This window comes from Triturus cristatus, chromosome 6 (genome assembly GCF_964204655.1).
Source record: "Triturus cristatus chromosome 6, aTriCri1.1, whole genome shotgun sequence".
NCBI lineage: Eukaryota > Metazoa > Chordata > Amphibia > Caudata > Salamandridae > Triturus > Triturus cristatus.
Window position 1 is genome coordinate 339,598,692 of NC_140589.1, and position 18,876 is coordinate 339,617,567.

An 18,876-nucleotide genomic window follows, 5' to 3' on the forward strand; every position below is an offset into this window, starting at 1 on the left:
TGGAACCGCCAGGTTTGGTAAATGCTATAACCACCCATAGATATTGGTCCTGTCTTCCAGGTTTCTTGGAGGCAGACAATATCATATCTATTTATTTCATTTTGCCACTCTGTTACATCCCTCTTATGACTGAATCCTGCTATATTCCATGAGATTAACTTAATTTCCTTCGGTCCATCGTTTCCCTTCTCATGCTCACTATGTTTACTTTCATTGCCTCTAGCGTTGACCGACTCCTGGAGTCAATCGCATTCCTTTAAGTTCTCTAATGAGGCAAACCTATTGCTGGTAATTATCCCAGTAGGCCCTCTCGGAGGTATTTTCTCCCTCTGGGCACATGTCTGGTTGTTTTTTGCAACAGTCTCAATCCTACAAACCTCATGCGGTTAGTAAAAGAATCCTAACAGTAAGGCGTATATCTGCATTCCCATTGAAGGTGCGTATCCTAACAAGTCCTTCACCAATTCTTGTGTGTTAAAATGTATCACGATACAGTCCCCTGGTATAGATTTCAGTGATGGTCCTACCCAGGGGATTCTCCTGGCCATAATAATGTGCCTATGTATAAATGTGCCCACTCTACCAAATGTATTCAACCAATGTAATGCTTTCCTCATGAGTTGCTCTGTAGTTTTGTATTGGGACTTCCTTAATTCCGGAACATTTTCCAAAATGAGCATATTCTGGCCTACTGGTTGTACGCATGTTTGTTGTGGGTAATTCTGCAAATTATGTATATCTCCCTGCATGCGCCTTTCAACCTTTTCATCCAGAATTGGACCAGGTGATTTTAAGGTGGGGTTTAAAGTCTCTGGTGCCTCAGTTCAAGTATTGGCAGGCCCAGACTTCTGTGGTGACTCTCCCTTCTCGATTAGTGTCACTAATGGCTGCTCTAAGGCTTCTAGACGTATTATTAGAGGCTGAGTCGCATTTAATATGATCTGTTCTAACTTTATGTATACTTCCTGGGCCTTTTCATTTGAGGGGCCCTGAGGGTAAACCAGGTCAGTTACATTAGATGACGCTTTCAAATTCCTTGGTTTGAGTGAGTGCTGTTGGCTCGTCCCACCTCTCTTCCTTTTGACTGGTGGTTCCTTTAGTGAGACAGCACTATTATTTAAATACCCCTGAGTAATTGGAGGAGGACCTGGCAAACTATGTTCCAGGGGGTCAATGGTTAGGTTGCTTGGGGGACAGTCGCTAATGACGACCCCATTATCCAAGGGACAGTCTACGTTCTGTCAATTCAATCTCTATGGACAGAACAATTGCAGCCCTTACCAGAAAGGAATCAAGCGTTGTGATACTTTTCCATCCTGCTACCAGTTGTTTGGTCTTTCTTTTTTCCATAGTGGTATGTTCGTAAGTCCTAGAACCTCGTTGTTATGGGAGCGGCACAGCCCAGCCTCCTCCGGGCTCTGATAGGCGTGGATGGGCTCGACCTGGGATCAGGTGTGTCAACAAGACCGGGCTGTGCTTAAGAGCGTGAGAGGTGCATGGCCTTCCGTGGGGGCTGCTGGGTGTTGTGGTCCTCTCATGAACATCACACCCAAACTGGCAAAGGCTGGCAGAGTCCTGTCATTGCCGGCTACAATGACTGCGAGACCGCGGTGTGCTTAAGAGCACAAAAGGGGTGTGGCCTTCCGTGGGGGCTGTTGTGGTCCTCTCCTGGACGTCACCCCCAAGCTGGCAAAGGCTGGCAGAGTCCTGTCGTTGGCGGTTACAATGATCAAGAGACCTCGCCACGCTGAAAAGTGTGAGAGGGATGTGGCCTTCCATTGGGGCTGCTGGGTGTTGTGCTCCTCTCCTGGACGTCACCCCAACATGAGAAAGGTTGTAGTGTCCTGTCGTTGGTGGTTACAATGACTGCCAGACCGCGCTACGCCATGCTTAAGAGCATGAGAGGGGCGTGGCCTTCGGTGGGGGCTGCTGGGTTTTGTGGTACTCTCCTGGACGTCCCCTCCATGCTGTCAAAGGCTGGCAGAGTCCTGTCGCTGGCTATAGTCATAATGTTAGTGTTGGAAATGATCCTTTTTGCATTGTATTTCCCCACAGTTTCGCCTTCTGTAGCTGCCATTTTTGTTCGCATAAGGACTCTATAATTTACTTCTAAGTCCCTTGTATAGGGTTTTACATGTACCCAAGGCCTTGTAAAATTAATGCTATTAGTAGGCTGGAAGCACTCGTGTCTCCCACTAAAGTAGCCGGTAAGATATGTCTCCAGGCCTGCTACTGCAGCCTGTAGTGTAGTTTTAAACTGCCATTTCGACCTGCAAAAATAAACTTTTCGCCAGGCCTAAACATTCCTTTTTAATGCTTATAAGTCACCTGTAAAGTAGGCCCTAAATGCTCATAGTTCACAAATACAATGGGGAGACCCTGTGTCCCTCAGAACCTGGGTATTTAACAGCAAAACTACAGCGGTTCCGTAGGGTACAAGAATGATTTCTTCACATAAGCATAAGCAATTTAGATAGTATCATTCAATTTTGATACCAAAGGAACACAAACCAAACCAAGAATTCAAACGAAAGCTCACTTCATAAATGTCCGTTACTCTTTTTACTGAAGATACAATCAGAATGATTATTTTAGTTTCTTGACACGCTGTAGTCTATCATGATTGCTCACAAAATGTAATTCATATATGCCTTGTTTTAACTACCAAGTGTGAAACGCCATAAAGATGAGACAACCCATAATTATTCACACGTACTGGTATGATGACGCATACTCAACAGCATTACACATGTCGAGCAATGTGATATTTGGAATATAATCTCCACTGTATAATAATGCTTAAACTCATGTTGACCGAATTATTTATGTCGCAATTTAATATTTGGTATATGACACAGTTATGCCCCAATTCATGTTGACTGATTGCGTCTATCACTTTGTATAGGAGGCGATGTTTTAACCTCCCCATCAACATTGTAACACGAGCACAGTGTCTTTTCTTGGATTTAACTGTGACGCTGCTTAAACCACGCTGTCACGGCTCCCCCAGGAAGCGTAATAGCCTTAACTGCACTTAGCGGCGGCACCCTAACGTACACGCGCCCTGCGTGCGTCGGTCCACACTAACCGAATCCAGAGCCTTAAATAACCCGGGAAACGGCATTCTAACTCAAGACTGACGCAGCCGGAGGACGTTCCATTAGGTGAGTGGGCCTCTTTAGACCTCACTTGAGCTCCGCGACTGTATCCGAGCGCCCCATTGCACTCGGGCCAAATTGCATGTCGACCAGATATTACCCGTTTTTAAATTACATAAATTGAACGCCTTCCAGGGAGGACAATTTACTTTGTTCCCGTGGCTGAAAACTAAGACTTCAGGTACAACTTTAAAATCACGACTTTCAGGAAAACGTCGGTCACTGATTTTCATCAGGTAAGACCGCGATTTTAACTCATTCCGCGGCTTTATTTGATGAATTGTCCATACAAATAGGTAGATTAATCTTCCTCTCTGCCTTCTGCTTTAGGCAACCATTAGCCTCAACTGGAAGAGGTTACCCGAGCCTGTTAAACAAGACCTCAGTTACATTGCCATAACCGCGATTTGCAGGACAACGTTGGTCCCCGATTCTCATCAGGTAAGACCACAATTCTTGCTATAGCTCTACGAGATGAATCGTCATCATGAATGGGTAGATTAATCTTCCCCTCCCCGCCTTGATTGGAAAAGGCTACCCTGAGGGATTTCATACCTCAATTTGGGTGAGTAACTCACCTTGACGGTGATGCCAATTGACACTGTAGTTCTGGAACACATGCCCTGATAGATTCTTTTTATTTTTAGGCTGTCTACTAGCCCCTAGCCTTGAAGAAGATCCGCCATGACAGGGTCGATACGTCGGCGTTACACGTTGGCTCAGCTACACCAAGCCTCATGGTCTGGAATAATGAGCACGTTTGCCTTATACCGGAGACATTGATTTAATTTGTTGTGACCTTTTTCCCTCTATTGTAAATCCAGTCTGATTGTTTGTAAATAATTTATACTCACACCTGTATATAATGCATTCACATCACCGCAGTCACTGAGCACCTACCTCACTGTACTATATGTCACTGTTTGTTTTGACAGCCTTAGAAACTAAAATAAACATTCTGATTGTATCTTCAGTAAAAAAGAGTAACTGACATTTATGAAGTGAACTTTCGTTTGAATTCTTGGTTTGGTTTGTGTTCCTTCGGCATCAAAACTAAATGCTCATAGGGCAGGTTGTATGGTATTTAAAACGTACGACATGTTCACAATTCTACTGGGAATCATTGATGCGCTTTCTCATCAAAAGCATGGGAAATTTACAGACGGTTTGAGAGTTTCCCCACAGTGAAAGTTTGGGAAACTTATTTGTAAACTGTCCATTTTATAGCATATGAGTAGGAGTGGGCAGAATTGGCAGAGTTTGATTCTGCAGAATTACATTAAAATTCTGCTAGATTCTACAGAATTCTGTGGTAGGGCGGACAAGGTATTTAGTGCTATTTTCTTAATGCAAAATTCATCCTCGCATCCAAAAATGGATGCAAGGATGCATTTTGTGGTAAGAAAAACAACAATCAAACACCAATTGACGCCCTTACATACTTTGCAGTGATGATACTGCAGCTTATGTAAGGGCGCTGCCACTGAGTGGCATGCAGTGGTTTCTATACTTTGGAAACCGCCCCATATCACTGCAGTGCATACCCCTCAGCGCCATTATATACTCTGCAGTGATTACTGCAGAGTACGCAAGGGCGCCGAGGGGTATGCACTGCTGAGATCTCTAAACAGGGCGGGAAGAGAGAACAGTCCCTCTATGTTGGTTTTAAACATAGAGGGACTGCTCCCTGTCCCCGCCCTGGCTAGAGACCACTGTAGTGCATACTCCTCTGCACCCTTACATACTTTATATAGATTATGTAAGGGCGCCGAGGGGTATGCAGTGAGTTATTTGGTTTCTAAACAGGGCCTCAAGAGGGAGCAGTCCCTCTCAGTTTAAAAAACATTGCAGGTTACTCTTTAATCTGCAGTGGTTTTTAAACATAGGGACTAGTCCTTTTTCCAGCCTTGATTCAGAAGCAATGACTACTGCAAATTAATTCAGCCAGCAGAGCGGCAGAATTTATCAGTAATTCTGCATTACCAGAGTAACGCAAAATTAGCAAATTCCTCCGATTAAGCTGGCCAAGGCCTACATATTAATTTAATAGTATTGATAAATACTTAATAGGATTGAAAGACATCTTTACAGGAATTTAAGGTAATGCTTTGGAAATTTAGAGGCATATGGCGCATGTTTAAGAATAAAAGACTTTAAGCATCTGTTATAATTAAATTAGATTTAAAAAACATTTCATAGGGTTGGTGCTAAATTGTTCTGAAGAAGTTGTGGCATGTGTACTCAAATTTTACTGGCAGTCAAAATCCTCCAAAGTCGTTTTTCACTGCAGAAAGGAGACTCTCCCATAGAAAAGCACTGTGTTACATTATAATGCCTTATAATGCATAGTTTAATTTTGGAGCAAGCTAGAAAATTGATTCAAGGACTTGTTTTACTAGGAATTTAAAACCCAACCTGATGGTCAAGTCAGATTTTAACTTTCTATTTTGAAAATGCCACTTTTAGAAAGTTGGCATTTTCCTGACTAAGCCAAATGCACACTTCTGCCAGTGTCACTTGACTGTTAATGGCTCGCCTGTGGTGTGATGTGTAGTCCTTATAGTCAGTGGAAAAAGGACCTGTGTGTGGAGAGGTGAGTCTTCCTGAGAGGGTGGCTGGGGAGGAGCTGTGTCCCTGCCCTGATTGCACTTCAAAGGGTAGCCTGTGGGCTGTACCAAGCTGGCCCTGTCTTCAGAAGAAGCCTACCCTGTCACTGGCAGATGCAGCTCACACCTTGGCCTGCATGCCTTTGTTTTACTAGCCAGTCTGGAACCAAACCTATGGAAAAGAGAATAACCAGTTTAAAAGTTAGACAAAGGGGTGATCCCCACCGACAGGCTTGCACTGGGACTAAAAGTGGCATCCCAAGAACCTGAAATCAGAACACTCATGGACATGTGAAGACTCAGAAGAAGAACTGGCCTGCTTTTTGAAGCCTGAAGGAAGACTGGAGTTGGTTGCCTTGAACCCAGTACCCCAGAAGTGACTCCAAGTGTCATTTGACTGACCTCCTGCGGCGAACTAAAGGGATACAAAAAGTTCCAGAGGCCTTTTTCCTGCTTCCCAGCTGACCAGACCCAACTAGAACTGGCCTGGCCTCCCTCTGCTGACTTCTGTGGGAGTGAGTCCTGACCCCCAAGTGTTGTCCTCAAGATCCTGGATCCTTGGCTGGCACCAGAGTGCACTTCCCCTCCTTAACTGAAGGTTTCACTGGGTCTGACTCAGAGCGATGCAATGTCTCGCAGAGCTACGCAGCTCTTAACCAAAGGCTTTACCCAAATTTATTGGTGAATAGTACAATTTATAGCACATTAAGCTGGTAGTAATGATAAAAATTTGGTAGGATTTAAACAAACACTTTCCATGGGAGTTGAGGTATTCTCCAATAATTGTTGAGACAAGGCCTAAATGGTAGTCTCTATCTACAGACAACAGAACAGCAACTTAAGTTAGAATCTGCTAGGATTAACGTTCACTTTACTTGAGGGCTGAGGACCTCCTCCTGCAAACATTTGGGGAATGTTTCTGCACGTGTGACGTTTTAAAGAACATTAAACCATTGATATTGGTCAGTATTTGCAATAGAAACCAAAACAGATGAATACCCACCTTGATCGACAAAAACACAATCAAATTAACCCACACCTTCCATCCCCTACACTCTACTCCTTTCCCCCTCAAATAAACATACAATGGGAAGGAACTAAACAAACTGAACAAAGTAGGATAAAATTGGTAATGTAGAACATCAATATGATCAACCATATGAAAATTCGAACAAGCGCAAACACAAAGTGAGGCAGACAGAACACAATGCCAAGCAGTATTGCATAATAAGTGAACAGGCATGAAAAGTACATATTCATTAGCGAAATGTCACAGCTTGCAGGCTCTCCAACCCTAATAAATACACACCACATCAGTGGACCTCACCTAGATTAATATTATTGGTTAACATTGTATTTGTTTGTATAATAGGTATTTAAAATATCTGGGATATCACAATTGTAATTTCATCAAGAAATGTTTGAAAACTACTTAAGAACCATGAGATAAAAGATAAAAAATGTTTGTCAAACCTTGGTTGAATGTATATACTCATGTATTGTGGTTTGCAGGTTCACCTCTAAAGAATATTTGGAAAATGTTGTGACAGATTGTGCATATGTAAATACATTAGACCGGTAAAGTTAATCAAAACCAGGAAGAGCTTAAAGACCACTTTACTCAGTCTTTTTTCCACACAGGATCCTTCAAGCAAACGTAATTACAATGACAGTAAATGATGACGAAGGTACCTACGGAATACGTCATACCTTTGGCACCTGGGTGTGTGGGGTCTAAAGCCCTCTTACCCCAATGGTCGTTGCACGCTTGCTATCTTCATAAGCAAGTGCGAAGGGGTTGTACTTAGCCCAGTGTTTGCAGACTCGCAGTTGGGACCCTGACACGCCTGGCAGGTGACCCCAAGCACCACGGCTGGGGCTCAGATGTCCCTACTGGCGCTGTGCCCTCGCTGGGCTGGCTCTTACACAAGCCAAAAAAGGTTTCTGAGATAATAATCCAGAAATTAAATATGATGCAGGTTTTGGGCGGCTTAAACGTCCACCACACGTGAAAGGCATTATCTGGAAACTAAAAAGTACAGATCGGCAAGTTAAGAACCAATGGAAACGAGCTGTAAACACCGTAGCGCTGCCATGGGAGAAGAGTGGGCGTCAGGAGTTGTAATTAGGTGTTTGAAAGGGCGTGCCAGTAATCCGCGCGGTGTTGGCTCCAAGCACCCTCGTGTTAGCAGTAACCATCGCCTCGTGTTTATGTACCACGGGGTGCTTTATCGCAGACGCTTCTTTTCTTGTTTTTTCCAACAGAGCGAGGAGAGAACAGAGCTTCAGTGCGGAGAGGCAGGCGGGAGGCCGCAGTCAGCAGAGGTGCAATCGCCTCGGGCAGGGGAGTCCCCTTAGCAGCCGCAACCTACCTTTTATTAGGCTAATGCCCCGTCTACGTCACGCAGCAGGCATTTATAACTCTGCCCTATGGGATCATGACAACATTTCAGCAACAAAGCAGGCGCCTCTATGATTCGCACAGACACCACACTTCAAGGCACCTCCTCGAAGGGTTCTCCTTTAAAAGATTTCTTTTGAACCTGCGTTTGCTTTTAAATCCGCCTGCCCATTACGCATTCGTTTTGGGAAAGTTCGTTAGCGCCGCAGCTAACATTTTCAGTTTACAGGCTAGTACACTACTGCCGCTGAACTACCGAGCGCTAGGTTTGAAATTAGGGGCTCCTTGCGGCCTTACAAATGGAGCTACCGTGTGCACTCTCAGATCTCAGAGCTACAGATGCGTGCACCAGCAGCCTTGCGCTTCCCTTAAGACAATACACAATGAGAACATTGACCGGCGCCCCCCGCGCCTAGAGGCGGGGCGCCCTTAGTAGCGCCACGGGACTGGACCTTCCCCCAGGGCAGGAAAAGGGGGCTGAACGAAGTGACGTCGTCAGGGCGCGCTGGAAGGCTTATTTGAATCTGCGCCCTGCGATCCTCAGCCTCTTTGTCCCTTCGAACCTCTGGCAAGCTGCAGGGGCACATCATCGGCGCGGAGAGAGTTCGAGTCGGCGGTGTGCCGAGTTTGGCACAGGAGGTTTGAGGGGGCCCTAGGCGTAGTGTTAGGAGAGATTGTCGATCATGTAGTTAAATAAATATTGCCTTTTAGAGTGAGAGGCGTCTCAACGCCATATGCGGCGGGGCGCGCCTTTGTTTCTTGTTTATTTCCTTTCCGTGCAGTTACAGGAAAGATACGGTCGTCGATTAAGGCATTTCGCCACAATATGCGAAGGGAATCTCCCCTTTACTGTCGAGGGGCACGGTGGTAGATGGTGATATATTGCCCGATTGTAATGCCTGCAATGGGGGAGGTAACGAGGCCGCCTTTTGGTGCGGGAAGCAGAAGGGGTTCGGAAGCTGCCGCGCCGCCGGTCGCAGCTCGAAGCAAGTGAAAGTTACAGCAGGCAGCGCGGTGAGGGGACCTCACAGCGTAGCAAAATTGGCAATGTTTGTACTCGGGGCCTTTTGTCGAGGCGTTAGTACTTTATTTGGATAATTAGTAATTGCGTGGGGGACCGGGCGGGGGCCTTGAGACGCGGCGGGAAGGTTGTTTTTTAAAATACCAGGGTCTGACCTGCAGCAATTAAATTTGGGAATTAGTTATAAAATAAGGTGGGTCCGTTAAAGGTTACCTGGTAGAGCCTGACTATTTCCTGGCATTGTCGAAGCAGCGGCGATTAAAGAGTAGGCGCGTTTAGGCAGCGCGTTGTGGGAATAACGTTATAGAAGGCTACAGTCGGTATTTAAACTTCTGGGCACACTGCTCCGCTCAGAGCTGTTTTTCAATTATTTCTCCAACGAGAAGGCGCTTTGATCTTTGGCAACCGGTTATAACATTAGGCTTGACATAGCGATTATTTATATTTTAAAACAGACGCATTACAGAACCTAAAGGTCCCGACTGAGTGAAAGCCGCAGGACATATTTCAATTGGTGGAAATACCTCACCATTCAGTCGCCTAGTCTAACTTGTGTTTTATGACATAAAACGTCAGTTATGATGTGCAGGCGGAAAGGAAGGACCGGACGGCATCGGGGGAGGAAGCGCGTTGTCTGGCATCAAGCTTGGGATGGTCGAGGCAGTATGGCCTGTAGGGCGGGACGCGGCGCCAGAGAGTGAGTAAAGCGCTCAGGAGTGCGGGTTGTCACGGATGTGGCAGCGGTGTGTATCTGAGGTACCAACGCTGTAAATGACCTATTTCCCGCTATGGAGAGTGATATATGTCAACAAACACATATAATTCCCAGGGATTTCTATACTAATACCGTGATATAGTTCCTCTTAATAAGATATGACTACTGTGTAATTATAGAGTGGTGAATAAAATTTATTTATTGAGTTCAAATAAGCGAGAGAGAGTTGGAGTTGGGCAAAGAACAAGTCTCGTTTTAAATTCGTAAAGCTGAAGGCGTGAATGGAACAAGCACGGCCATGTCGTTGGAATAATTTAGTGAAAAATAATAATCGTGTGATCCTTCGTGTCCACATCGAGTCGGCCATTGCAGAGAAGAGAGGCTGCAGATTAGTAAATGTTCAGGGAATAGAAAGGCAGAGTGAAGAGTCTTGTTATAGACATAAAGAAACAATGTGGGAGTGAGGTAATATCAAGGCAAGAATGTGGGTAGCGCCGGGGCGGCCGGCAGGGCGGCGAGTATTCCTGCGATGCGGTTTGGGACCTTGGATGCGTACATTGCTGCTGCAAATCCTATGTACCCTGGGGGCGGGGTTGGCGGGTTTCCCTGTTACCGGTGTGAACGCCATGCATGCTTGAGTTTGTTTTGGAAGGCTTGCATGCTTCAATGTTTTGAAAGGCTTTCTTTGTAGTGCGCTGGCGGCAGACGGGTTTTGGGAGTATTCCCGGTCCAGTCCAGGTCCGTTGGTAAAAGCGTTGAGGTTCAGGGGTAAAAAGCCACTGTGTAATTGTTAAGAAAAGCGTGGGGCCAGTCACTCACATCTGTCGGATACTTTTCAGGCCCCTTCAGATTACTCATCTATCAATCCCCCTATAGATTACCCTCTCGTCGCCTGTACTAGAGATATCTCTGTGGCACGACCGGTTAGCGCGTTCAGCTAATAACCGAAAGGTTGGTGGTTCGAACCAACCCAGAGTTTGATGTAATCAGAAATGTAATCTGCGAGAATCATTTATGTTCGTCACCTGTTACACCCTGAGCTCTTTAATGCAGAGCCATTGATACAAAAACTGGACATCCACAGTTTTTCCAAGTTCTAGCCATACACAGAGAGCCCGGCTGATGCAACATGCTAGAAAAGAAAGAGCTTTTAACAAATGGGGTCTGCACGCTAGTAGTGGGCATTGCTTCCGGGTGGGCGTACGCTTATTACCACTCTCGGTACATTGCAATGAGTCAGTGGGATAGGGGCCGCACGTGGAAATACAATAGGCGCCGGATGTGTACCTGAATCCACACGCTATAGGTCACCTGGTATAAATCATAGACAAGTTCTCTAACTAGCAGGATTTGCGGACTGGCTTTCCTTCATTGACAAGGTACACGTTGGAATAGGCTTGCAGGCACAGCTGAGCAGAACTTTACGTATTCGGGTAGCCCCCATCACACAAACTCCAGTAAGGTTATGCAGTCCAGTAGGAACTCTGTAGATCTAAAACCGGACAATGCTGTTATTTTAAAAACAGCACATACTCATTTCCGTTTATGTTACCAGCAATAAGGAAATCAGCCATTGGTCTCAGTCACTGTTAGTACGTTTGGGCCCAATGCTCCCGTAAGTGGCAATAACCAAGTTTCCTGGGGGTAACACGGTACGGTTAGAAATGCCAGCCATAATGGTCCGGGCGGCTAAGTCTCTGAGGAATGTAAAGCAGCTTGTTTTACCTTATAATCTCTTGAAATACCAATTGAAAAGACACCACACAGGTATTTATGTCAATATATATGTATTTATTGCTAAATATACACTACTAATCTCCTTATGTGATTAGAGCCAGGTAACATTCAAAGATCAACAATTCTCAATAATTAAGGACAAATATGGCTGTAGCCCTAGGGGCGTACCAGACCATTTATTTAAAAAAAAAAAAAAAAAAGGTTTAACAGTTCAAAACTTTTACCTTCTTCCAGTTAGCTGTAAAACGTTATGGTTAATTCAACACAAAGGACATAAACTCTGTCTTGCCAACATAATCACATGGCTGGTGCGATAGTATAGGAGGAATCAGCCTTGGTCTGAAGTAGAACGTCTCACCAAGGGCTCATGGTGCTGCTAAGAAGTCAGGAAATAGACGAAATTCTGTCTGCTTACAATTACCCTTGAGCCGCTAGTGCTGGGGAACCAATTCTGGCATGGATGTAGTTTTTTGTTATGTTTTCACGGCGATGCCAATAAGTGTGAGGGGACAGTACAAAAACATTCTAAAGGCTTGGTTACAGGAGGACCCCTTCCAAAATCCAAGTTTACAATCACCAGTTTGTGCCGATATGGAACAGTATTTATTCCTTTCACGTAGGGGGTCTTTTGCGAAGGACATAATAACCGTTAGGGTAGTAGTCAGTTTGGGGTTGAACGGTGAGTATCGCTGCGCGGGCTACCGGGTCTGGCTAGTTACCAGGCAATAAATTAAATCATCCAGCCGCTGCTTCCCCCGACCAAAGGGCAACGCCATCCTCACATAGTGTTGGCCATGCGGGGGCGGGAGGATTTAATAGAGGCACTTAGCAGAGGATACGGTAACCAGAGGCTCCCTGGTAAAGGTGGTTATGGAGTGCAATTTACAAACTTCACCTCGGGCACAGGGTAACACCCAGCAGGTGCTACATTATCATGGTAACCCAGCCATTTATACCCCTGTGGCAGCCTGCAACCACAGGTCTTAACAGTAAGGGGCGAAGCAAAACCAGCCTTTTATACCCCTGTGGCGGCCTAAAACCGCAGGTCCTAACCAGTAAGGGGCAAAGCAACACCACTCACAAAGTGAGCAGCCTGTCAGAGGGTGGAGCAATAGCTCAGAGGGTGGCAGTGCAGGAGTCCAGCCCAGTGCAAGTCCGGCTGAAGAAGGTCTGTTGATGGACACAAAATATGTAGCATAGCCGAGTGGTTTCCAGGCACAAGGAGGTGCCTGGTTGGTAAGTTAACTTTGACTGATGTTAGCAGGTAACGGTATAGGGCAGTAGTTAGATTTTCTTGCAGAAGAAATGGGGGCTACCCCAAATGTGGACTGATTTACTTGACTTTCCCCTTGGAAGGGGGTTGAATTAATGTGGGCACTGGGCAGGCAGGAGGGGGGACTGACCTGCTGGTGGTCCTGGCCTTTCTGCCCTACCCCGGGATGCCAGAAATTGAACATTTTGGGGGATTTGGCCTAGTGGTAGGTCTCCCCTGGCAGGGATGGACCGCGTTGCGGTGCCCTGGAAGTTACTATTCAAGGGATGACCTTGGTTTAAGGTGAGGGCGATGAATACGGTTAAGGGGCCTGCTGGCACTTGACTTTAACCTCTTTGAAAGGTTCCTTTGTAAAGAAAGGTTGATATACTGAAGAGTGGCTTGCGCAATCTATGAGCTGTTCATCTGCCCTATGACCTGCGGGAGATAGGGTTGGGCCTTCCCAACTAGGTGGGCATTAAGAGAGGCTTCTGGACAATGTGCCTGCTACTGAGGTTAGTTGCCAAGATGTTTATCTAATGCATTCTTGGGCCTGGTAAATTATCACAAGGCTGTAAGAGGGAGCGTTATTACGCCACCGCTCAAGGATCAATGGTCTGAAGGGAAGTTTCTATATGTGGTCGGTAGGATAACGCAGGCAGTATAAGTTAAAGGGGTTCTGGTTAAGGCCAAGGACAAGCTAGGGAAGAAAGTGATACGGGCGACCAGTAAGAGGAAGGTAGCGGGTCCAACACTTCCTCCGCTGTCCTGGGAGTCCAGGGGAGTCTAATTGGGTGGCGCTAGCATCTACGCACCCGTACGGGCGGAAATGTTATGGAGGGCCTGGGATAGTAGTTCCCTTTAGGATAACGGTGGGGGAAATACAGCTGGGGACAGGTTCCGGGCAGGGGGTCATGGTTTAATTCAGGGCAAACAGGAGATGGTGTAAACTAGGCTCTTCACAATTAGATGGTCACTGTAAGGGGGCAGGTAATGTATCACAAGACGGCCCAGATAACAAAAGAGAGAGGTGGAATCAGGATGGAGGTCAGAATTTCGGTAGACGGGCAGTGGCTCATACAAACAATGCTAGGGGCTATTTGGGGGCACAGTTAGCGCGGGGGGAGGGCGAGCACGCCAGGGAGCGTCTCGCCCTGTGGCGGTAAAACAACTGGATGGCCCCCAGAAAGGGGTAGGAGCCACATGTGCAAAGGGTAGGCGGAAGGGGGGATTGGCCTGCTGGTGGTCCCTGACTCTTCTGCCCTAACCCACAACCTATGGACTGAGGTGAACCCTGGGGAGGCTGCCTGCGTGCAGGTACCCCGGTGGGCATGCCAGTGTGCCATGAGGGGCCCTGGTTTACAAGAAGTGCAACTGTTTGCTGTAGCGCGTTGGGGCCTCCTGGCACAATGTGCTCAGCGGAGTGGGGGCTTGGTGGGCCGAGATGGCCAAGTTCAAGTGTATGGCCAAGTTCAAGAGTTCAAATGTAATCTGGTGCATATCTTCTTTACTGCCTTTGACAGGCCAAGGCCACTAAAGTGTACGGCCAAGCTCAAGTTCAAGTGTAACGGCCAAGCTCAAGTTCAAGTGTAATGTGTGCCTAATTGCCCGGCAGCCTTCGTCAAGTTAATACCACTAAAGAGTGATGCTTTGATAATTCTATATCCAAAGAGATAATGTTGCTCTCGTGTTGGTCACTGGTGAATTACCTGTTCGTGAATAAAAGGCTACGCCATGAACAACACGCTCTGTTTCTGAGAGTCCTTGGGCAAATGGGAAGAGTGAATGTCACGTTGTGCGCCTACTATGACCGGCGCCCCCCGCGCCTAGAGGCGGGGCGCCCTTAGTAGCGCCACGGGACTGGACCTTCCCCCAGGGCAGGAAAAGGGGGCTGAACGAAGTGACGTCGTCAGGGCGCGCTGGAAGGCTTATTTGAATCTGCGCCCTGCGATCCTCAGCCTCTTTGTCCCTTCGAACCTCTGGCAAGCTGCAGGGGCACATCATCGACCACCCACCCACCCGGCAAGAGAGCGAGGGCGGAACGGTGACAGCTAACAAGCAAGCGCAACAATGGCGGTAAAACAACTGGATGGCCCCCAGAAAGGGGTAGGAGCCACATGTGCAGAGGGTAGGCGGAAGGGGGGATTGGCCTGCTGGTGGTCCCTGACTCTTCTGCCCTAACCCACAGCCTATGGACTGAGGTGAACCCTGGGGAGGCTGCCTGGGTGCAGGTACCCCGGTGGGCATGCCAGTGTGCCATGAGGGGCCCTGGTTTACAAGAAGTGCAACTGTTTGCTGTAGCGCGTTGGGGCCTCCTGGCACAATGTGCTCAGCGGAGTGGGGGCTTGGTGGGCCGAGATGGCCAAGTTCAAGTGTATGGCCAAGTTCAAGAGTTCAAATGTAATCTGGTGCATATCTTCTTTACTGCCTTTGACAGGCCAAGGCCACTAAAGTGTACGGCCAAGCTCAAGTTCAAGTGTAACGGCCAAGCTCAAGTTCAAGTGTAATGTGTGCCTAATTGCCCGGCAGCCTTCGTCAAGTTAATACCACTAAAGAGTGATGCTTTGATAATTCTATATCCAAAGAGATAATGTTGCTCTCGTGTTGGTCACTGGTGAATTACCTGTTCGTGAATAAAAGGCTACGCCATGAACAACACGCTCTGTTTCTGAGAGTCCTTGGGCAAATGGGAAGAGTGAATGTCACGTTGTGCGCCTACTATGTAATAACAGGGTGTCGCACAGTTGATTGAACATTTTTGCCATCTCTCTCTCTCTCTCTCTCTCTCTCTCTCTCTCTCTCTCTCTCTCTCTCTCTCTCTCTCTCTCTCTCTCTCTCTCTCTCTCTCTCTCTCTCTCTCTCTCTCTCTCTCTCTCTCTCTCTCTCTCTCTCTCTCTCTCTCTCTCTCTCTCTCTCTCTCTCTCTCTCTCTCTCTCTCTCTCTCTCTCTCTCTCTCTCTCTCTCTCTCTCTCTCTCTCTCTCTCTCTCTCTCTCTCTCTCTCTATATATATATATATATATATATATATATATATATATATATATATATATATATATATATATATATATATATATATATTCACTGAAAAAACCATAGGTTTCACACATGTTATAGTTAGCTGGACATTTCTCTCATACAAAACCAATGAAATTCCCCCGTTATAGTTAGTTCAGCTAACTTTAACTCGCGCCCCCGCAATCCACTGCTGATGACGTCACATATTACATCACTCATGACATGGTCAGTGACATCACTCATGACATCACTGATGACATCTCAAATGACATCACTGATGAGATCATCCAGTGAATGTCTGTTTTTCTGAAAATTAAATATGTTTTATATATGTATATCTCAAGGTCGATGGAAGAATAAATGGGTATATAAGTGTCTAAATGGATGATTTGTTTTTGAAAAATTGATTGTATAACTGACTGATTAAGTGTATCATAGTGAATACATTGCTTAGTGAGTAATGTTTAAATATGTAAATATCTGTATCAGTCTCTCACTTTGTGTATAAGTGGCTGCATGGGTTGGTGAGTAGCTACATGGGTGTCTATATAGGTTATTAGTTGGTTTTTTTAGTATCAGTGTGAGTGTGTGTATGGTTCGGTGGGGGGTATTACGTAGTGCATAGGTGCATGAATGAGTGACTCACTGTATGTGTTGAAGACAGCATGTCTGCAGGACTGTATGGGTGGATGAGTGTGTGTATGGGTGTGTTAGTGAGTGAATGACTGTCTCAATAGTGTCTCTATCAGTAACTACATATGTTTTAAACTAGTATATGTGACTATTGGTGTATATAAGTGAGTATATCTGAGAGTGAGAGATTGAAAGAGTTCCAGTATGAATAAGTATGTGTTTCTATAAGTGATTGTTTAAAAGACTAAGTATGTGTAAGTTCCCGTAGAAGTAAGTGTGGTGGTGTGTGTATAACTGTATATGCAAGTAAATGTATGTTTGATTCTTTATTAGCATGAGTGACTATGTGTGTCAGTAACTCTATGGATGAGTGGCGTTGTGTAACAGGATGTATAGGTGTATGAGTACATATGATGAGTGAGTACATGTATGAGTGACTGTACAGGACTGTTGGTGAATGAGTGGATGTGTATGTGGATCTTACAATTACTGAAGAGGTTGTTGTAACTGGTATTGGTATGTCGATTGTTTTGAAAATTTTAGTCTCTATTTTTGAATGTGTGTATCAAAGGTTATATTAGGGTGAGAAGAGGTCTGCCACTCTATCACAAGGTTGATGTCATCAGTGATGTCATCAGTGATGTCATTTGAGATGTCATGAGTGATGTCATGAGTGATGTCACTGACCATGTCATGAGTGATGTAATATGTGACGTCATCAGCAGTGCATTGCGGGGGCGCGAGTTATAGTTAGCTGAACTAACTATAACGGGGGAATTTCATTGGTTTTGTATGAGAGAAATGTCCAGCTAACTATAACGTGTGAAACCTATGGTTTTTTCAGTGAATTTGCAAGGTTTTTTAAATGCTAATTCCTAACTATAACGTGTGTGAAACCTTTGGTTTTTTCAGTGAATTTGTACGGTTTTTTAAATGCAAATTTTTGAATTATTTAATTAAAAAAAAGAAATTTTATATTAAAAATAAAATTCCTATGTATTCATTTATATATTATCTGTATCCTTTTATTTGTTTTTGCTTTTTTTAAAAAATTTCAATTAGCATAAAGTTGAACAGTTTTTTAAATTTTTGCAATTAATTTTTCTCCACTTTTTTTTTTTTATATAAATTCTTGGGGTGCGCGCTCTGAGCGCGCTCCTAGTACAATTTCGTAAGTTTTTTATGAATACCGCCGTACGTTATTTACGTACGCATATATACATCATAGTGCGCGCTGGGAGCGCGCACCCAGTACGTATGCGTACGTACGTACGCATGCGTGCGTCCTACGCGCTCCACGCGGTTTACTTCCGCATACGCTTAAATTACGCGCAATAACGTTCGCGTATACGCGTGTTCAACGTATGCACGCTACGTACGCGCATATGACGTATGTACATGCGCTCCTATGCGTTCGCGCATGCGTAATCACGAGGTGCGCGCTCGGAGCTTGCGCAGTGCGCGCACCTCGGGTTATATGCATAATAAAACAACACTTCTTATTGGTTATCATTACTTTCAGTTTCTGATTGTTTCAACACCACACCCAATCCCCTCATGGCAAGTCATGTGATCAAGAATCATCACTTTTGATTGGTTTGAAGTACTTTCAGTTCCAGATTCTTCCCAAACCACACCTACTCCCCTCATTATTAGTTCTGATTCCTTTGGAGAAAGAGCTATTCTGTTGTTGAGATACAATGGCTGAACAGCAAACATCTTCAGACAGTGACCAGGACACTCTTGAGAGGCAGAGGAGCAGGAAGCAGAAAGACAGCTTTATATGGCAGTTTTTCACTTTTCCAGAGGGACAAAAAAAGGTAAATGCACCTAAAGTTACATGTATACTTTGTCAAAAAGTCTTGTCACGTGGGAATCCTAACAAGAAGTATTCTTTTAGCATTCACACTATGTTGAGGCATGTTGACAAAATGCATCCAGTGACTTTTCGTCGAGCTTCTGGAGCAAACCCTCCACCTGCTCAACCGACGACATCTGCAGCAGCTCAGCCGAGCACATCTTCGGCAGCTCAGCCGAGCACTTCTTCTGCAGTGGTGCCTTTGCCTTCTTCCACACCTCGTTTTGGACCACCTTGTTTTGCGAGGTTGTCCACACGCTGCACTGATTGCGGTAAACTTGATCTCATTCAGAGAAAATTTGATGCGCATGAGTGCAGTAGGCCATAGATGTTTTTTCTTTTTTTCCGTTTTTCTCTTCCTGTTTCCCTCCATTAACTCAAGGGCTCTTTTAAGAGCCACTTAAAAACTAAACCCAAAACATTTTTGGGGGGGATTTATTTTATTTTATTTTTTTTGGGGGTGCGCGCACCCTGCGCGC

The 18,876-nt window shown here is 45.5% G+C and overlaps 1 protein-coding gene and 1 long non-coding RNA gene across 2 annotated transcripts in view; one reads left to right on the plus strand and one right to left on the minus strand.

Annotated features, from left to right (window-relative positions):
- The window catches only part of GRHL1 (grainyhead like transcription factor 1), a 352,334-nt gene extending 344,738 nt beyond the window's left edge, over positions 1 to 7,596 (minus strand). The window contains exon 1 of the mRNA XM_085610721.1: positions 7,475 to 7,596. The gene's annotated coding sequence lies outside the window, so the exon portion shown is untranslated. The remainder of the gene's footprint in view (positions 1 to 7,474) is intronic.
- A 1,126-nt stretch (positions 7,597 to 8,722) lies between these two features.
- LOC146817149 (uncharacterized) overlaps positions 8,723 to 18,876 on the plus strand; it is a 38,114-nt gene continuing 27,960 nt past the window's right edge. Inside the window, exon 1 of the long non-coding RNA XR_014962944.1 lies at positions 8,723 to 8,804. This is a non-coding gene — a long non-coding RNA (uncharacterized LOC146817149). The remainder of the gene's footprint in view (positions 8,805 to 18,876) is intronic.